The sequence below is a fragment of the Watersipora subatra genome, chromosome 5, assembly GCF_963576615.1.
Source record: "Watersipora subatra chromosome 5, tzWatSuba1.1, whole genome shotgun sequence".
Classification (NCBI taxonomy): Eukaryota; Metazoa; Bryozoa; class Gymnolaemata; order Cheilostomatida; family Watersiporidae; genus Watersipora; species Watersipora subatra.
Window position 1 is genome coordinate 59,520,502 of NC_088712.1, and position 22,862 is coordinate 59,543,363.

Here is a 22,862-nt window from a genome sequence, read left to right on the forward strand (position 1 = left end):
ATTAGCATCGGATGAGATTGCTGATAGTCGGTGGTTGATTGCTTGAGGTAGCTGCTTTATAATGCAGGGTGGGTGGTTGGATTGAGTGTGGATGTATGACGGGATGTTATTGGGTTTGTTGTACGGTGAGTATTTCCCAGTTGTTAGGTCGAAGGTGACGTATATATATACATATATATATATATATATATATATATATATACATATATATATATACTCAAAATATGTAGGATGGGAGGCCCCCTAATAAGAGGCCTTCGTATATATAAAAATTATCTAAAATGTGTATAGCAAATTGATAATAGGAGGCGGAACATTTTTGCCTCCTATCAAGGATATATTTTTAAATTCGTTAGAGGTAGTTTTGAACTTGGAGTTGTCTCCTCAAGGATATGTGTCCAAAATTAATGAATTCATAGGTAAAATTTGTACACACTTAAGAGTTAAGTCTCCTTACCCCAAATTTTGCAATAAAATGCACAACTGATGGCTGCCAGCTGAGCTTTTATAGGCAGGTTTTTATCAGGCATGAAATCAAAGTGTTATGTGATGTGAATAATAAACAAACCAATTATGAATTGAATTAGCAAGAAGTTATTTTTTGAATATAAACCTTTAAAACTGATGGTTTGATTTCGATGATTGTGGTCTATCTTTTGAACTTATGTGTAAATTGGCTACTTTTCCTCAATATAAAAAACTCATAGCATTTTATTTATTGTACAACAAATATAGTTTGTAAATGTGGATGTTGGCTGACTGGTTATTGTCATGGCAAGAAGGGACTGAATGGTAGGTACTAAAACAGCTGGTTTACCTAACATTTTTATCCAAAAAGTTGTAAATGCATTAAAACCAATTAAAATAGTTTGTATTTTATTACTTCACAACAGAGCAAAAAATAAATAGCAAACAGCAACAAATTTATGCAAACATAGTATGATCATGCAGAACTACGCTAAAAAAATCATCTCTTGATATTAATGTTAAGAAATCAACAACATATTGATACTTAATTACAAAAACGATATAATACCAAATAAATTTAAAAGATATATTCTACAAAAGTAGAGACATTATTATTCAAACACATACAAAGTATTCACAATGTGTTTTTATTATTTTCTATGATTCATCAGTGTCAGTTTATAAAACAAAATATTCTTATAATGTTTTATTTCGTATTGTAAAATGACACTATTAAACTATACAGTTATATATCCATGTACATATACATATGTACATGTATATAGTTTTAGTGCGCATGTAACAATCGTAGGATATGGAATGTTCAACAATAGATAGAATGTTAATTTTGACTTCTCCCCTGGTATTCTAAATCACTGCAAGATAATTTAGATACAATTAGCAAATTTGATGCTTCTATGGAGGAAATCGTATTTACAGGGGAGATAAATCCTAAAATGTCATTTTTGCCAGATCTCTCATAGAAGTGGAAATGACAGCTACGGCACTTCTTCAGCTTTGAATTATCCATACAATAATTAGTCTAAATCACTGCAGAAATTTCCACTGAAAAACGGTGCCAATGGAAACGCAAGATAAACTGTCTTGGCCCACGGCCTATACGGCATCGAAGTGTTAATTGACTTCATAACAAGTGTTTGGAAAACCATGAACAGGCCATTAGGCAAGCCACTAATTAAAAAGCTTACACTGTTCTGGCTACATTATTACAAACATACTGTAAGAATCGCTTGCAGCTATTTTTCTGATGAAGGCAGCAAAAATTCAGTTATTTTATCTTAGTTCATTGGCTATCATTACAACAATGCATCAATAGTTACAAAGAACATTTTTTTGCTTCTACTAGCACTTTATATTTGTATATTTGTATTGAATAAAGCGTTGCTGTTTGTCAATAAAATGCTACCTCACCAAGCGGAGAGTGGTTAAGCGAATTACTTCATCTAATGAAGAACAGGTTCAGGCTTTCCTTTTTTACCGGTTTTAATAGGCAAACATCAAACAGAGCAGACAGTAGTCAATAATTTCTATAGTACGCAACAATTTTGTCTGTGCCTCTGAAGCTAGGGGCAGAGATTAAAAAAACTATTTTTATTGGTTTGGCTACTGGTGGCATACAGCTTAAGAGTCGACTACCCTAACACATGCAATAATGAGCTGTCTTCTTTAAGGGTAGAATAATTGTGGATGTAATTATTCTCTGCACTTTATCAACACGCATGACCATCCCTCAAAGTACAGCGGACTGCCATAGGTACTAGTAATAACAATACAATGATAATTGTAAAGTATGAAAGCCGCAGTCTGAAAAAATACATATTACATACATATACATATTTTAAATAAACTGATAACTAACAATGAATAAGACATGTAAGATAGATTTTAGAAAAAAAAACTAGAAGGTGCTATGCTAGATAATGAACACCAAGACTGATGAATGAACTATAACAAATGAAAACAAGCAATCAGACAGTAGGGGACACAAAAGTGGATGACAAAAAGAGGCCTTAAGAAAGAGGCAGGGTGTCTAATAACAGCAGCGCAAGACTAAGCACTGCAAACCAATTACAGGAATGGTAACTAAGTGCAGGTTGTGTAAGACAAAGGGTGAAACAGCCATATTGTAAACAAATGCTCAAAGATTGCACAAACTGAATACAACCTTTGACTTGATCAAGTGGCCTCAGCAGATTACTGGAGTATATGTAAGAAGCATAACATACCACACACAGCATAATAATATAACCATAGGGTAGAGCCAGTGTCTGAGAATGACAAAGTGAAAGGTTTAGTACTGATCAAAAAATAAACAACAGATTGTCAGATTAGTTGTATAACCATCATATGTGATGCCAGAGTAAAAAGAAGAAGGAAATATATAAAGGAGATGTACAAAGTGCAAGATTTGAGCATCGAAGGCTGTAGAATTTTCAACCGAAAGTAATATAATGTATGTAGTGATTGGAGTGATTGATACATTATTCAGTCAGCTTGTGTCATATCTCATTGAGGTCAGTGCTCAACAGTCTTTCAAACAACTCAGAAAACAGTGCTGCTAGGAGCTGGTCAGATTTTAAGGACGACTATTCAGTAAAATGACTCGTTAAAGTCAAAATCATCAGGCTAAGGCCTTGGCTCACCTCCTACCAGCCACCCGGTTGTGAAGACAGTTTTTAGAATAACACTAATAATATAAATAATAGCAGTGTCTGTCCATATGACTAAAGCTAGATATAGAGGTTAGGAAAAACATTGCATGGGAAGTTGAACTCAAATCTTTGGCTGAACAGCTGTGCACACTAACAACTAACACTAAAAACGGCTCAGCTTAACCACCTTGCAGCTATGTTGGGCAGTGGGCCAAGGCAGTTTATTCTTGCATCTTCGTTGGCACCCCCTTTCAGTGGCAATTTCTGCAGTGATTCAGAATAATTTTGGTATGGATAATTCAAAACTGAACAGTTGCCACAGCTGTCATTCCCAATTCTGAAAGAAATTTGATAAAATTTTATTTTAGCATTCATCACCCCTGTAAATAAGATTCTTTCCATAGAACCATCAGATTTGCAACTTTTTATAATATTTATTTTGCTGCAATTTAGGATGTCATTGGTGAAGTCAAAATTCATCTTCTATCTACTTTCTAACTTTCTATATCTTACGATTGTTACAACCACATGTAAACTATATACATCTATATACGTATATGCCAATGTAAATGTGTGTATAGTTGTATGGTTTATTAGCTTTATTTTACACAAAAAATTCAAAACCTCTTTAATTATGTTTTATAACCTGAAACTGATGAATCATAGAATATAATAATTGGTGATTATTATTAGCATTATTATTAGTGGTATTATTAACAGCTAATATCAGCAGTCTTACAAAACGAGCTGGGATATTTCAAAATATCGCATATCCTAACTATTTGTTCAATATGTTTAGTTCTTAATCATTTTCTTCACTATCGGCATCTTCTGCTACTCCTGCTACAGTTTTGTTTCAGTGCGTGCATGTGTAAGCTTTGTGTAAGGCAGCTCTGCCATGATACTAGCACATCAGTTCCCTCGGAACCTGGATTTTGACACTCCCATAGAACAGCTTGTAGAATTTCAGGTGGGGCGATAATTCTGGTATGACACTTTACTGCATACTCATCATTTTCCTTACCCAGTATCCACCGATGTAAAGAAGGAAATTGTGCTTTGGCAAGTTGTGTTGTTGACCCTTTCCATATGCATGTATGTATAGCTGCTACATAATTGACACAATGCACATGGTTTTCAGCGATTGAAGGGAGGGACTGACTGGTTTAGACCTAGACAAAAACAGCCGGTCTGTTAGTCAGTTGAAGTCTGTACCATTTTCCTGGGTGCTATCTCCTTGGCCATAGAGTCTGCGTGTGTAGGTTTCACAGAGAGAATAAAGTCGCTTTGAAACTTAAATGATTCTCAGAGTCCTTTCATTACTTGCTGAAGGTCGACTTCTGAAATACTCACTCACCTCACAGTGTTTTCTCATAACAAGCTCAATTTTGCTGTTATTTGTCTCTGATGGCATATGTTCTGTGAATCTAGTAGCGATTGCAGACAACTTGAAGCGTACACTATTTGAAACAGACCATTCAGGCTCTTTAAAAGTGTTTTCCAGCTTTCTAGACAGTGACTAGTCAATGTTTATTAAGTTAAATTTTTGAAAGTCATGTATGTGAGCTACACAAATCATGTCAAAGCTCAAACAGTGAATGCACTTATCTTGTATCTTATTATTTTCTATTATTCATCTGTGTCAGGTAATAAAACATAACTAATCTGTGTCAGGTTATAAAACATAATTATAGTGTTTTGAATAGTTTTTGTAAAATAAAGCTATTAAACCATACAATTATTTACATACATGTATGTACATATTCATATATACATGTATATAGTTTACATGTAGGTGTAACAATAGTACGATATGGAATGTTCGAAAATAAATAGAAGATAAATTTCGACTTCACCAATGACATCCTAAATTACAGCAAAATAATTATGATAAAAAGTTGCAAATCTGACGCTTCTATGGAAATAATTTAATTTACAGGGGAGATAAATCCTAATATATTCTTTTTATCAAATTTATCATAGAAGTGGGAATGGCAGCTGCGGCAACTCTTCAGTTTTGAGCTCTCCATACCAAAAATAGTCTAAATCACTGCAGAAAATGCCACCAAAATGGGGTGCCAAAGGAACATCATTTCTAGAACTGTTTTGCCTGCTCGGCCCATAGCCTATGTGTAATAATTTTACAAATTCAGCTTGCCAGACTGACAGGGTACCAGTTTTTCTGTAATAAGAATTCTGGGCCTCCTTCTGCTCTAAGCCATGGTTGGAGGTTTGGGAAAAACGTTGCGTAATAGGTAAAGTTTCATACTGGGTAAATATTGAAAAGTTGCAACGAAAAAATTATTTTTTACAAATAAATTGCTGCTTTGATAATTTCCCGAGGTAAAGTTTTTAGAATTCAGCCTGTTCATGAAACATCACTGCCAGAGACAGCTAGAGGAAAAGCACAAGGATAGCGACAGCTGAGAAAATTAGGTTTTCACACTGATCAAGAACAGTCCCAGCAATCTTGTACTATGCGTAGAAAATCAGCAAGGAGATGCAAACAAACATTTGTAAAAAATATTTAAAAGAACTGATCAGTTTACACTCTCATACATTTACAAGTAGAACTGCTTGGAGTTTGTATTTGATGGAGAACAGGCTAATGAAAAGGCTGTACTAATGAACTACCAATACAATCATCCAGGCACCTTGCTTGTAGCTGTGCATATATGCAGGATAAGACAACTTGTGCTTAGAGGCCACTGATGATGGATAGTCAAAGCTGCCATGATTTTTCACAAGCTTTTTAAAAACGTGTGGTTCTCCTTGCTGTCTGTTACACTTTAATATAACGCTTGCTGTGCTTCTGGAAATGTCAGCAATCATTATACAGTTTAAACAGTAATTAAGATGCTTGTGACATTTTAGTCTCAATTTTAATACATAGTTCATTTGCTTCGATGTCTTAACGGCCTCTTTTCCTGTCAAATTCAAAAATAGTTGGTCAAAAAGTATTGAAGTTTTTCCATCATTTGAAATTTTGTTGGTTGTTTTTGGTGTTCTGACAGACAGGATGTTTTAAGATTAAAATTAGCAAAACTCAATTCCAGTTACAATGCTCACACAAAAAAAAGTGCTCAGACCTCTCCAAAAATTACATCCATAGTCATGCTAGTTGTTTACAAAAATAGACATACTATCACGTTATCAATGAATACTCACGTGTTCATACAGTATTTAAAGGAAACCAGTGGGACTAATTCTAATCAAACTATCTTTATAATATTTGAAACTGGCTATAGCGGTGTATCTAAGGATAGGCTTAAATTCTAATTTGCATCTAAACACTCATAAGCAAACACAAATAATATGTACGTCAATAAATATGCATAACACCGCAACTTGGCTGCAATAGCCGATGACATCACTGGATGAAGAACAGGAAGTGCAACGATTGACATCTTTTTGGAGTAAACATTTTCTTCTGAACTTTATCAATGCAATCAAAAATTCTCAATTTTAATTTCGAAACATCCCTGCAGCCAAATCACATAAAAAAACATGCAGAAAGTCAAAAGAAGGAAAATACAACGATTATATAACGATTTTTAAAACTTTATGCAATGGACAATTTCAAAATATTGGTTTTAAAAGGTTTATAGGAAGTATTTGCCAAATAATGACATCAATATTAGTTGTACGTCCTACTCAATAAATAGTGAGTAAGAGTTGCAACATTTTCGATGATATCAACATTTTAATCTTTTTATGAAAACGCTTTGATAAATATAATTAGCTCGTGTAATACATTGAACTTTGAAACAGAGAGCTACATTGTAAATCTCACAAAAAGTGATGGTTTTAGACGTCTGTGAATTTTTTAGTTAACTATATCATAACTATTGTGTCACACATGCAAGAGTACACCACATTTCATCCAACATATATAACAAGAATTTTAATCTAATTTTTAATTTAAGAGCTTTTAATCAAAAGCTGTAAAGGTTGACTTGCACAAAATAAATTCACATTACAGGTGTATAGTATCAAAAGATTGACCATGTCTTACTCTGCTGTGTTGTTGGTGCAAAATATGTGTAAATGTAATTGCAAGCTTTTAAAAGCTCTAAATCGAACAGTTAATCGCCGCCGGTTGGAATCAATTTATTTTACTGACGTAGGCTAGTCCAGCATTTTTTGTTATTGTTTTGACAACTGATGTTCTCACGTGAAATTGAAGGCCAATACAAGGCTCAATAGAAAAGTTCTCGTAGCATTAGTTTATGACAAACACTTCGGGTTTTATCGAGAAACCCATATCAAATATAGATGCTCGCTACTTTACAGTTTTGTTTCGGCTTGGTCTAATCATCTAGTCGTTATCTGATCATGAAACTTGGGGAACTTGAACCATTTTTCGCCCGAGTTTGAGGGCATAGCATATTTAGCTGACTTTAGACTCTTATAATTTCAAGAATATACCAGTGAGAGGTATAGATTCTTTTGTGTTTACACACAATTTGTATATTTACGCAAGTAAACGAATGAAAATTTTCAGAAGAATAATGTGGGGGATAACTCCGACCGAAAATGACCAAAAATGCTTTTTTAGCGACTATTCAAAAACAATTATTGCTCCTAACATATAATTTGCCTTTGTTTCTGTTATTATTTCTGAATTTCCCCAAGCCTCAGCTATCCAACACTAGTCTCGTCTTCTCTGTAGATGCATCGGGTCTGCGTATAGAAGCCATAAGCCTGCAAGATTAACGTCTTAGTCGAAATACTGCAATAGCAGAGGTCCAGGTCAACTTGTGGTTTCAACAAAGTCACACATTTTTCTCATGTTTACACCAATTCACATATGCAGATTTTATTAAAACCTTCTAAAGTTTGTGTTTCATACTGTAAACCGCTTAAAATTGAGTTTCAAATGGCCTCCAAACACCTTTTTAAATCGCCTTAATTAAATGAGATGATCCCGCTTGTCAAGCTTTAACTTGGCTGATTATTATCCATTCATTATCAAATTTTCTGTTTTCTTTTGGTTTGTGATTGTGATAGTAATGAAGCTTGAATTATTTTATTAACATATATTCCTAAATGTTATCAATTGTTGTAGCTTCAAATGCATATGTTTTGCCTGAGTTGGTCGCAGGTGGTGGCACCACTGCCAATAAAAAACCGCTCTTGTGGTACCCAGCAGATGTCTTCTCGCTTTGATCATGTGAAATTGTTTGTTGAGCCTTTGCACATGAATCTCACATTAACATCATTGTTCCCTTGATCATAGCCAATTGCCATCCCCATATACTACCGACCATCATATATACAGGCCAGATATTGTCCAGGTTGAGGTGTTAAGGTATTGCTGGTAACATGTGCGTCATCAGTCTTCTCAACTTTATATCTTTGTAGCATACATTTTTTTCAACAAGTGGTGAAAGTTTTCAAACTTCAATGGCTTTCCTACTGAGTGGCTTGAACCAGTGCTGTTTCCTACAAACCAATGACTCGTTATGTTGATTTGAACCTTGGTTCCAAAATCGCTGCTTAATCTGCGGCTTCATCAGTGGGTACATAAAACACCTCCACCCCAGCAATGTTTTCCCTAGCATACTTGTACAGTTGCTCAGTACTGAGCAGTCTTTCTTTTCCTGACTTAAAGGTTGACCTGCAACAAAATTCACATTACAGTTATTTGGTATCAAAAGATTCACCATGTCTTACTCTGTTGTGGTGTAGGTGCCAAATGTGTGAAAATGTAATTACAAGCTCTTAAAAGCTCAAAAACGAAAAGCTGCCGTAGATTGGAATCTCTTTATTTCTTGGACGTAGACATGATATTTGGTTATTGTTTTGTCACGTGATGTTCTCATGTGAATTGAAAGGCCAATAAAAAGCTCAATATAAAACTTATCGTAGAACTGGTTTATGACAAACACTTCGGGTTTTAACGAAGACACCGTATCAAATATAGATGCTTGCTACTTTACCGTTTTCTTTTGGTTTGGTCTAATCGGCAAGTCGTAATCTGATTATGTGACCCAATACTTCGCAAACAATTTTTGCAGCACTTTTAGATTACAATCCAAAGCGTACAATCCGGATAACGCATTTTAGATTGTATACATACATTCCAGAGAACGCTCATCAGATTCATTAAAAAAACCTACATCAAGTGACTCATGTGAATTATTTCAGCGATGGATCTGGCGCCTAATACAAGAATTACAAGAACTTTGCCAACTTATGTTACCATGAGCTTGATTTCAATCTTACAGCATCTTGGAGCTTCTTTGCCATCTCTCATGAAAAAGGTCCGTGAGATGGGATTCGCGGGGTGGTCAAGAGACTGGCCACCCGTCACTCCAAGCAGTTAGTTAAGTCAGGAAAAGAAAGACTGCTCAGTGCTAAACCACTGTGCAAGTATGCTAGAGAAAACATTGCTGGGGTGGAGGTGTTTTATGTACTCACTGAAGAAGTCGCAGAACAAGCAGCGAATTAATAACCAAGGTTCAAGGCAGCACAACGAGTCATTGGTTTTCAGAACCAGCACTGTTTCAAGCCGCTCAGTAGAACAGCCATTGAAGTTTGCAAACTTTCACCACTGGTTGATGAAAAATGTACGCTACAAGAATACAAAGTTGGGAAGACTGATGACTCACATGTTACCAGCAATACCTTAACACCTCAACCTGGACAATATCTGGCCTGTATATATGATGGTCGATGGTATATGAGGATGGCAATTGGCTATGATCGAGAGAACGTTTGTGTTAATGTGAGATTCATGTGCAAAGGCTCAACAAACAATTTCACATGGCCACAGCAAGATGACATCTGCTGGGTACCACAAGAGCATGTTCTATTAGCTGTGGCGCCGCCATCTACCACCAACTCAGGCAAAGCATATGCATTTGAAGCTACAACAATTGATAACATTGAGGAATGTAAGTTAAGAAAATATTTTAGGCTCATTACTACCACAATCACAAATCAAAATTACACGGCATATTTGAACTTGATAGGATAATATTTTAATAATCAGCCAAGTTAAAGCTTGACAAGGGGGGATAACCTCATTTGATTAAGGCAAGTTTTGAAGGAGTTTGGAGGGCATTTGTAACTCAATTTTCAGCATTTTACAGGCTGAAACACAAACTTTTGATAGTTTTAATGAAATCTGCATATGCTAATTGGTGTAAAACATGAGAAAAATGTGCGACTGTTGAAACCGCAGGTTGACCTTGACCTTTCCTTTTGCAGTAATTTGACAAAGACCTTATTCTTGTATGGCTTCCAGACGCTGACCTGATACATCTACAGAGAAGATGAGACTAGTTTTGGATAGCTGAGGCATGGAGAAATTCAGAAATAATAACAGAAACAAAGGCAAGTTATATGATAGGAGGGATAATTGTTTTTGAATAGTCGCTAAAATAGCATTTTCGTTCCTTTTTGGTTTAAGTCATCTATCTCCCCCATTATTTATCCAAAAAATTTCAAACATATTTGTTTGTGTAAATATAGAAACTTTGTGTAGACACAAAAATCTAGATAATTAACTTGTATATTCTTCAGATCATATGAGTCTAAATTCAGCTACATGTAGATGTGCTATGCCCTCAAACTCGGGCTACAAATGGTCAATGTTGAAATCTTCTTAGCACCTGAACCAATGACCCTAGAATATCAAAATTTGGGATATAAGCGCTTTTCAATATGGTCAACAACATATTAAAAAAATCATCAAAATCTGAGACTATGAGGTTTTTTTAGTTAAACTTGGTAAATTATATGCCAAATATATTTTTGCAAAACTCCAATTTTTAAAATAAAGCCAAAACATGTGTGCTTAACTGAAATGGTTGATTTTTACAGTCTCATTTTTATTTAATGAGTTTCCAACATACTTTTAATTTGTCCATGAATGACATTTGAACAAAGATAGCAACAGGGATTCACACAAACATATATTAACAAGGGGACAAAAAGATTCTCACTTTTACCATATATCTGAAAAATATTAGGAAAACTTGGAAATGTTTATAATACAATAAATTCTTTATACTTCAAAGTTTAGTATGTCATAACTCAAATTATTTTAGAGTGTTTTTTATCATGACCATGTCTAATAGTTGTTGAGATGAATTGTTGAAAAAATGCAACTAGATGCAAAAATTCAATTATTATCACAATTTTCTTATTACACACGCTGTCTGTTGGCAAGTAGCAGCCACAAGTAAAAAGGCTTGACCTCAATATTAATTAACATCTATGGAGCCAGGTGCCCTTTTTGAGAACCCGCAAGGTTGGCCTTGGTGTCATGAAAGCAACCAGCATGAAGTTTTGGCCTTCAGTTACCACAGTTCTTAGATAGGTTATTTAAGAGACAGAAGTGGTTTTGAAGTATTTGACGGTGCGATTTATAAGATTTTGAAGCGATGTTGAGGCCTTCACCGTTGGTTTGCACCTTCTTTAAAAACTCCATGTATCAGGAGGGGAGGAGTCTACAAATGCTATAATATAGTTATTTTGATTATACTTCAACATTAGTCATATTGGATGATGTAGCAATGAAAATGTGAGTGAAGCCAAGATTAATTAGTATCATCAGCTTGCATTCAGCTCTGTATTTGGCCAGATCATCAAGCCAGTCCATAAAACAATGTTACCTAATCAACCTCAGAGCTAACCTTTAGAGCTAATTGTGGTGTACCAATTCATTGCCTATAGTTGCTGGGACAGGCACGAATTTCTGTCTGTTACTCCCTTTATTCTTAGCCCTGCCTAATTTAGGTGCAGGTGACCAATGGACTGAGAAATATGGGTCGGAGTGGTCAAGTTTCAGCTGATTGCCGGGTTTATCCTGCGGGCCTATAAATACACCTATTTATGAAGCAAGACTAACATTCACTATGTTTCCATGGTGCGCAGTGCTTCGGAGTTGCGCTATCTCCGAATCATGGAAACGGCGTCTTCCCACTGAAATCACTGCGCACTGATCAGTGCGAAGCCAGTGCAAATTCGCAGCAAAGAAACAGCGACTGCGCAGTGGCTGCGCATAGCTCTCATGCGGTGGATAGGGATTCTTCGAAGACCATAAACTAGTACAAAGGTTGTCCTGCTAATCTTGTTTTTTTATTCTTCTGATCTTCTTTCACTTAAATTTAATTATGGTCTGCATTCACGAGGATGATGAGGTGATTACATTCCTGGACTTTGTTATCGATGCCAACACATTTCGAAAAATAGGTGGCAAGTCCTAAATTAACGTATAAATAATATATTACTTGAAAATACTTATTAAAAATATACTTAACATACTTTGTAAAAAGTGTGTTAAGGTTTGTAAAACCTTATGAATGTGTATTGTAAATAAAAGTATAATGACGACAGAATCATAAAAAGACCGTTTATGACGTTCGGTATCCGTGATCGAATCTATTTCCCCATCAGGTGATTCGATTTATACAATTTCTCTTCTCTGTCTAATTTGCTGAAATTCTGAAAACCACTGCGCAGCATGGAAACGTACAATCCTCCCGACTTCGGAGGGGGGCTGCTTCGCAGTACTGCGCACCATGGAAACATAGTGATTAATCGTCACAGTATTTCTAGATGTGACAGAGATGTTATTTACGGCTGCTGCAGTCAAAGCAAGGCCAATGTTATTACAGCTGCTTATCTAGTATTTTGCAATATTATCACATACTCGTTATATACGCATTATGTGGCTCTCAGCCTGAAGGGTCAGGTTTGTAAGGCAGAGCTAGTTAAAGAGTGGTAGAACACACATGTGAATAATAGAGCCTGCTCTGTAACACTTACTAGAACCAACATGTAAATTCAAACATAAAACATTAAAAATACCTATTTTTGTTACGGTATATGCATGCATGCTATATGCTGACCTTAGAGCAAATCAGATGATGCAGTTTACAGAAAGCTGTTTGGAAAATAGAACTGTCTGGGCCCTAGCTTGTATATTATTTATGTTAGCCGTTTGGCCTTGCTGCTAGAATTTTTAAGATAACACAATGGCAGTTTGAACAAGCTAGAATAAATAAATGCAGGGTTAAATCCAGATATATATATATATATACACAAATCTCAATGTTTGTCTGTCTGTCATTCATTCACCAAATTATAGCGATAAAGCTTTAGCAATGAGAAAATCGCCTTGCAGTATATTGGATTCATGACATTCAGACCGCCAGTCTACTAACAAGAGTGACCAACCACAAGGCTAAGCCATTCTTATCACTCCCATCACTCTTACCATATATAGTAAACGCTTATCTTATAGTAAACCCCATATCTTACCATATACAGTAAACGCTCCTATAACGTAGGCCTATACCTCTTAGAACTAAAGTCTAGACGAAATACATTTCTGTAAAGTTTTTGCTTCCGACTACCAAAAAAATTCCATATTACATGCTAAGTCGAGTAAGTTCTCAACTTTGATTTAAACGTTAGTTTATATTGATTGCTTCACATGTAAGAGAGAAGACTATGCGAATATAGCATTATACATATTATGTATATAATTTTTGTAGCAATCTAGTTGGTTGTGACAGATTGCCAGATGTACCGACAAAACAGAGAATAGGGTAATTGTGCAATGTTCATAATTATAAAGGCGATTGATTGGCGCAGGTGTTACAGCGTAAGTCCACCAATGTGGATGTAACGAGTGGGAGTATCATCACTAGTTCTATTTTTTCCTAACCTTGACCTCTGAATACAGATAGGTGATGAGCAGGCAGAACAGCTTTTGTAAAATATTTTGTTGTTTTGTTTCCTTGTAGACATAAAATATTTGTTATTAGTTTTCCTTTGCAGATTATACATTGCTGTTTAGAAAAATTAGTAAATCGTTGTAAATGAACGTCAAAGATGTACGCTCCCCAAGTTATTGTGGAAGTACTGAAAAATGGTAAAAAACAAATGAGGTTGATCAAAAACAGAGAAAAGTTGTCAATGCACCCTAATATTACTGCAGTTACAGTACACCCCACATATTTAAAAAAAATTACGTCAAGTTTTTCCTCTTTGTATGCCCGAAAGGTCAGTTTGGAAAGGTCTTTGAATGGGTTGTGCAATTCACATGTATTTTACTGTTCTTATATTGTACAATCAATATATTGTAAACTTCACTGGAAAAAATTATTTATGCTGCAGGAGCTCGTAATGTAGGCCTACTGTATATTCTTTCAACGATTGGAAAAGCCAAAGTCGCACTTCCTATAGGTAGCTAATTGATATTACCTTTGGTGTTTTGTTTTTTTTAAATCTAATTTTTACCATTATACATTTTTAGTTGGTAGTTTTCAATGGATTTCAATTTCCAATTTTCAATTTCAATTTCAAAGGTCCTGGTACACTCATGTTTCTGGTTTTCCTAAGATTCAATCACTAAATATACATATGACTAACAATATACAGTGTCGTATACGCTTTCACTGCCTTATGCTCATTTATGTGAAATATATGGTCGACTGCGCATTTTCGCGAACTTCCCAGTATTTGCGTAGTAGCCTGATTTTATTATCCGTTGACAACATAACCAATGATATTTAGGACTTTTATGGTATTGACAATGTTGTCCAAAATCTGTTGTATAAAATTAGCATTGAATCACAAGCTAATTTTAAATTTTTGTTTGAACATTTCCAACCGAAAAAACCAACATTATTGTGTAAGTTTTATGTAAGAACCTTCCGAGATACATGTGAATTGGATTACCTATCATAAGCAGAGTAGGATTAAGTCTGTCATTAAATATGTCATTAATATTAGTTTTAGCACTGGCTCACATTCAATCATCTGTTAAAGTATTCATGATGTTTTTCGTCATTAGTTCGTCTTGCCTAAGGTATGTTATGGTATGCTATTATAAAGCAATTATGCTGTGGTTTTTGTATCTGTTTTTGTCGTTGATGAGTTATGCTAGTAGCATTGTTTTGCTGGAGTCAGTGAGCTACGTATGCTTTAACAGTAAAGGAGAGTATCACAACAGAGCTGAAGATGAGAGGCATTTAGTGAATTTTAGTAGACCAAGATACATAACTTACATTAGACAACAGATAATTACTTATGTTGATGATATTATAGCTAATTCAGATTTACTTTTTTTTTCATTAAACCGACAAAAAATAGCAGCACTGACTCTGATGGTAGTGAAAGTAATATTTTTGTAAGAGTAAGAAATATTGAGGAGGATTGTTTTAGCTTTGTAGTGATTGTACTTTACATCGCTTTATCAATACACAAAAAAGTTATAAAAACAAACTGAAATATTGTTTCCAAGTCTATTTATAAAAGCCTTTTATGAAATTTTTTTATATCAAATATTCCAGATTTATAGGTTCATAAAATTATTGTTATGAAAATGAAATACAGATCAACAACAAACTATAGGGCTCAGCAAACGTTCAGAGTATGACATAGCAGAACGGTAGAACCTCAGCACATTTGCTATTACGCAATCTAGACAGAAACTGGTAGCCACTCCCGAATTGATTCATTATACCAACTACCTAACTGTATATGTAGAAGTGAAAGCATTAGTTCTTGCTACTATGCTTTTGAAATGCACAAAATGCCATTTATTTGCGTTGCAATTAAGTAGCTTGGCTATCTATCACAAACAACTCAAGAAAACATGTTTTTCAACTCTTAATGAAATTTTTGCCATAAAATTTGGCCAATATCTTATAATTGAGTTATATAACATCTATAATAGATATATATAACATCTATTATAGATGTTATATAACCTAATAATAAGCTATTGGCCAAATTTTCTGGTACAATAATAATACATTAGTTACTTATTTGGCTTCAGCTGTTAGCCAAACCTAAAAAAACAGCAACCTATGTGGGCTAGGGGCGCTTATCGGATCCAATCATTAGTATTTACAAGTTTGGATTAAACCAAACAATGTTCTTCTGTTTTCTAGGTGTGAGCTTTCATCACAAACTTGGAGAATGATTAAGCTAGGCTCCTTTTTAACTTCCCAACCTTTCATAAGTTTCATTATCTTTTTAGACAGCCGTTGCCTGTTCAATTAGAACTCCAGGCATTCAAACTGTGGTTCATTGTTCAATTCTCAAATAAGCTCCTATGGATGGCCAGATCTACATCAACCCCTGAAATGTTCTCTTAGCCAATGTTCTCCGCTAATAACTGTTACTTGTTATTGCTATAATAGTTCAAACAGATTGTGTTGGCAGAAGATTGTTCCATCATAAGGTAGTTTTCAATTATTATCATGTATGTTTTAATAGGAGTTGCATAATTTCCAATTAGGGATTTTAAATGTTTTTCAATTTGATGAATCCAAACATCTATGTTTAGAATAATTGTGATTAGAAATAATCACTGCCAGAGCAACGAGCTATGGGGATCAGTGAATGTCCAATTTGGCGCAGCAGACCCTCAATGCGAGAGTAATTACGTAATACCTATGGAGTGTCTCCAGCTGGACAAAGGATGAGAGAAATTAACAGCAAATGACGCAGCAAAAGTGTAGCAGTGCCTGGCTTTGATAGAGACACACTAATTAAGGCAATGCCATTTAACTGTCACCCTGAACTTTGACGTTCTTACTTACTCCAATGCTTTTAGTAAAAGGCTTTCGATAAATTTTAAAGATCTTGTATTTACTCAGATATCAAATATATTAAACTGAAAAAGAAAAGATTTAACTAAAGTTTTTACTGCCGCCTAATGTAGCAGTGTTTTTAAACTACTGTCATTGACAATCAGTTAGCCATGATGGATTAAGCATGCCGATAGCTTGTGAAAGGTATACTGTTTTAAAGCATTGCAGAAAGCCCTGCAGTCTTAAAATAAATTTCATAGACATACCAGATAGGTGAGCCTTCCAGAAAGCATTTAAAAAGCATTAAAAGGCACCTATATGCTTCCAATGAATTTTTTTCTAAAGCATTTTATGCACTATGCAAATATTGTTTTTTAAATTTGTGCTCAAATTCATCCCCGCTTTCATCATTGCCTTTTGAACTAATGATTTGGCAAGTCTCTTGCAGTTATTGTTTTAAAAATATAATGATATATTGTATATATATATATATATATATATATATTATTGTGCACGTGGTAGCGTATAAATTAAAACCATCAAAAATTTACAAATCCTGTAGTGAAGTTTATCTTATTTTGAAATTATCAGTGTGGCACTCCTTTGTCTGCGCATGCTAAGGTGAGGCTGGGTTCAGACCTGGGGACAGCTGCGTAATCTCGACTCATTATGTATCCAACAGCAGGAAAGCAAACAAATTGTGTAGCTGCGTATGGGCATCAAATTAATTTAATTGCGCAAATGACGACATTTCTTTCTGTAGGACATAATAGTCGCGCACTCTGAGCTTGTAGTCCATGAGCGATCGCTTGCATAACAGGTACTCTGTCACACGTGTCTTAGATGCCATATTGGTTCGAACCAGGCCTAAGTAAGGCTGTAAATCTAACCCATTCCATCTCGGTACAGTCAGGCTTTTAGCTTTAGTTTCTGATTTAGACGAACAAGGATAGGCTAAAACTCTATTTAAGAAATAGGACAGATAGTGGAGGTAGCAGGTATGTGTGCTTATGCTTTAGCTCTGGCTTACCATGTACTTTGGAGATTACATTGAACTAAAGAATTTATGGTTGTCACTCATCCAAAGTAACAAAAAATTAGGACTTTTATTAGAAGCCTGAATGATTGAAGCCTAACATTTATTTCATATTCATGTTTTTAACGCAGTCATTTTGACTTTATATATGTGTTAGTCGTATAACAATTGAAAAGCAGAAAATCAAAGAAGAGAAAGGATGTTATGAATGCTTAGATATAAAGTTATAGGGAGCAAAAAATATGCAGGTACAAAAACCCACCTGACCGCGCAGGCCAAGACAACATATGTAGTTTTAAAAGCTGAAGATAACTGTAGAAATGTCAAGTGATTTGTAAGAATTGAGAGTCGCTATCCTTGGTAATGTTTCCGTAGATATGGATTACAGAAAAATGTTGTCTTGCTAACTGGTTGCTAGATGCATGCTTTACATTAAAGCTTCAAGGTCGCGAATGATAAGTTTTTCAACTTTTTAAAGATTTCAAGGGATTCAAAAATGTACAGCAACTGTTTCAATAAGATGGTTTACAGAAGGATGTTTAAGAACTGAATAGTGAAATGGTATATAATTTATATTGTAATATTCATACAAAAATTATTTCCGTACCATATGCTTATCAAAGCTTCCATTGCAAGGCAAAAGTTAGCAGTAGTTAATTTTTTCAGTATAAAAATTTAGGACGAAAAATGGATGTAAAATGAGCAACGTTGTATAATGCTAGTACTACATGTAGCATCAGCTTTGCTAACAAGGCTTTGTGAAGGATATTAGATACGCATGACATGAGAAAAATCTTTTACCATGGATGTTTATATTATTGAATGATATTATTAATATTCCCAGTTGCAGATATTACTTAAGAGAAAATGACTATTTTGCCATAAGATTAGCTTTTGAACATTTTTTTGATTGGCTAATCAATCATGATACAGATACATGCAAAATAATTAAGCTCTCTGTATACACATTAATATGCTAGTTAGCAACAAATTTGTGTGTAGCATTAGCAAAATCAATGGCTAAAATTTGCTTTATAGTTTTCCAGTGTGCTGCAGGACCCTTTTTGTCTCTTGTGAGCTTTAGCTTTCAGAGCCAGACATTACCCAGTTCAAGAACTGAAGGTCATAATCTAGTAGCTAGCATTATTTAAACATCCATTTGTGTATAGCTGAGTGTATGGCATTATGTAATAGCATGGCTGGTGATTGTTTAGTTCAGAGAAATGGCTAATCCCATCAGCCACTGTCAACACCTCGCTGGCACTTGTTTACATGTGTTACTCGTGTGTCTTTGTCTAACTTGTGATGTACTGTCTAACTTATCTTGGTCAACATGAATGCATGGTCACCATCAATTGTCTTTTTTTCTGTAGATTCTGCAATCGTGTTTCGTAATGATGCTATGATGCCTGACTTGCTTTTGGTTGCAGGTATGTACTGACAAGATAAAACAGTGTGACTCTTTTTTCAATTTTATTTTCAGGGTTTAATTATATGGTCTATAATTTTGATAACAACTGTGACTTAGTCTTTAGCTGAACGCCCTCTTTTCTTGTTATTTTGTTACTGTTACTCATGCCAACAAGAAATTTAAAAATCATATTGTTTTAACTAATTATAATAAGAAAGGGTGGAGTACTATTTAAGATAGCGTTTTTTCTGTAGACCCACATTACAAAAATCATAATTAGCAATCAATATAGCTCTGGTCATGACATTAAAATTAACATTTTTGTGGTTTAGTGTCATGCTTAGCCTCTGAAGATTGATTTCAATGTTTTCCAATGTTTCTAACTTGAAAGTTTTGAACTCTTGAGATTACACCATACTGACCCTCTTATAAAGCTTAACCCTGTCTATAACAAATATGATTTCATCTAGTTCTTAATAGCCTAGCCGACTAACCTTACCCACACTGTGTAGTACTGTCCTGATTGTATTGTGGCTGATTTTTGTTAGTACAAATTAGGGTTTGGCACTAGCAGTGAAACTCACTGAAAATTCATGGGGTTATCTTCTCTCAAATCTTGTAATTAGAAACTTTGAGTATTTTTATCTTGTTGGCTAGAATTTAGACTGCTGCGTGTGAGATTTGGCGCTTGAATTATTTGAACAGAATGGATTTATGCTGGGTTTACTGGGACTGAAAGATGTGTGATATTCAACAACCAGGCTTGCTACGAACTAATGCAACTATGGAAATAATTATAATTGCATTTCAATATCATGATGACTAAGCTGGTGTCTTGTAATAATTTAGGTTGTACACATAAAACACCATAGATATAGCATGTTTCAGTCAGTTCTACTAGTACAATTGAATATGACATGGAGTCGTGTAGTGTTTTTATAATTTTAGTCTCCATTCTTCTTATTTGAGATTCTGACGCTTGTCGCCAATGTTTTTGTAGTTCTACCTGCAAAATGATAAAAAGTTATTTTCACCTGTAAAATTACAATTTAAGTATATATACTGAACAATACTAAATTGTTCTATGTACTCGAAGAAGAGATAGAGATAAGGTTTGAGTGATCAAAAAAGATATATGTGTATGCAGGGACAAGAACACTCCAGATGACCTAATCGCAAACCAAGAAAACCTCTGTAGTCATAAAAGCCGAAGAAACTGTAGAAATGTCAAGCGATTGGCAGTAGTCGAGAGTTGCTATAATTCATAATGCTTTGGTAGATATGAATTACTAAATAATTTTTCAGCAAGCTTAGCTTTTGAACCATGACACAGATACATGCAAAATAATTAAGCTCTCTGTATACACATTAATATGCTAGTTAGCAACAAATTTGTGTGCAGCATTAGCAAAATCAATGACTAAATTTGCTTGATAGTTCTCCAATGTGCTGTGGGACACCTTTTGTATCTTGCAAGCTTTAGCTTTCAGAGCCAGACATTACCCAGTTCAAGAACTGAAGGTCATAATCCAGTAGCTAGCATTATTTAAACATCCATTTTTGTATAGCTGAGTGTATGGCATTATGTAATAGCATGGCTGGTGATTGTTTAGTTCAGAGAAATGGCTAATCCCATCAGCCACTGTCAACACCTCGCTGGCACTTGTTTACGTGTGTTACTCGTGTGTCTTTGTCTAACTTGTGATGTACTGTCTAACTTATCTCGGTCAACATGAATGCATGCTCACCATCAATTGTCTTCTTTTTCTGTAGATTCTGCAATCGTGTTTCGTAATGATGCTATGATGCCTGACTTGCTTTTGGTTGCAGGTATGTACTGACAAGATAAAACAGTGCGACTCCTTTTTCAATTTTATTTTCAGGGTTTAATTATATGGTCTATAATTTTGATAACAACTGTGTCTTAGTCTTTAGCTGAACGCCCTCTTTTCTTGTTATTTTGTTACTGTTATTCATGCCAACAAGAAATTTAAAAATCATATTGTTTTAACTAATTATAATAGGAAAGGGTGGAGTACTATTTAAGATAGCTTTTTCTGTAGGCCCACATAACAAAAATCATAATTAGCAATCAATATAGCTCTGGTCATGACATTAAAATGAACATTTTTGTGGTTTAGTGTCATGCTTAGCCTCTGAAGATTGATTTCAATGTTTTCCAATGTTTCTAACTTGAAAGTTTTGAACTCTTGAGATTACACCATACTGACCCTCTTTTAAAGCTAAACCCTGTCTATAACAAATATGATTTCATCTAGTTCTTAATAGCCTAGCCGACTAACCTTACCCACACTGTGTATTACTGTTCTCATGGTATTTTGGTTGACTTTTGTTAGTAAAAAGTAGTATTATACTCACTGGAAATTCGGGAATTATATTCTCTCAAATCTTGATATTTAAAAGTTTGAGTATTTTTATCTTGTTGGCTAGAATTTTGACTGCTGAGTTTGAGATTTGGCACAAGAACTCTTTGAGCAGAATGTATAAGTGCTGGGTTTACTCCACTTGAAATATGTGCAATATTCAGCAACTATGCTTGCTATGGACTAATGCAACTCGGGAAATAATTATAGTTGCATTTAAATATCACACTGACTATGCTGGTGTCATGTATTAGGTTAGGTTTTACAAAAAAAAAACACCAGAGATGTAGCATGTTTCAGTCAGTTCAACTTGTTCAATTAAAATGACGTAGAATGGTGTAGTGTTTTTATAATTTTAGTCTCCAATCTTCTGATTTGAGATTATCACGCTTGTTGTCAATGTTTTTGTAATTGTACCTGCAAAACAAAAGAAAATTATTTTTCATTTGTTTTTACAATTTAGGTATAAGGAACAATACTAACCAAAACAGTAAATAGTGCAGTATCTCATCAATGTTAGCCCTCTGAACCCTCACAGCTGGTATTACGGAATTGCGTAGGCTGTGGCAGAAACCTTAATGGCGGAATACAGGCTTCCATATGGTTCTGTTTACAAAATATGTTTTTAAGCAACAGCAAAAACTAATAAAATTAATTCTTGCGCAGGATGTTAGATTCTAAATTTCACTTCCATTTTTAACATTTTTCACGTATCTTTATCTACTTCTTTCATTATAATAACACATTTTATTAGAATGATATCGCGAAACAATCAATATGACTCATTCGTTGGTAGGTCATAAATGACTGTGATACAAATGTGGAATTTTATGATAATAAATATAAATTTCCAGTATATTTTGAGTCATGAAAAAATGATGAGCGTGCTATGGATGAATATTATCTGTAAATGTTTAATGAGTGTTTAAAATCGTGCGAACTTTTATAGTTTTAGCCCGAATAATGGTGACATACTGTTTTTTTCTGTTTGATGACATCTGCTGTAGGTTGTCCGACTTTTTGTACTGCTGTTTCACCAAATATCATTGCATTGTTAGCACGTTTAGATATATTTGGTAAAAAATTAATAACTTCGGATTGCTGGACATATTGTCTAGGTTTACTGACACGCATTGATTAGATCGAGCAAGGATCAACGGGTTAAAACTCGGTTTCGTATCATGGATTTTTACAAGTTTGTATTTATATTTAACAACTATGATATTATCTTACATGTATTTACATAGCATTGTCTAATTTATTTGAAAATTAGAGCTTTAACTAGCAAATGTGGTTGCTGTCTAATGACACAGGCTTGGGTAATATTTC

At 34.6% G+C, this 22,862-nt stretch overlaps 1 protein-coding gene and 1 long non-coding RNA gene across 3 annotated transcripts in view; both read left to right on the forward strand.

The window, feature by feature from the left end:
* LOC137396331 (type-2 ice-structuring protein-like) overlaps positions 1-22,862 on the forward strand; it is a 78,755-nt gene that overhangs the window by 36,547 nt on the left and 19,346 nt on the right. The window lies entirely within an intron of this gene.
* On the forward strand, positions 17,595-20,980 carry LOC137396333 (uncharacterized). Its single transcript, XR_010978538.1, has 3 exons — positions 17,595-17,700; positions 19,112-19,168; positions 20,923-20,980. It is a non-coding gene; the product is annotated as an uncharacterized lncRNA (long non-coding RNA).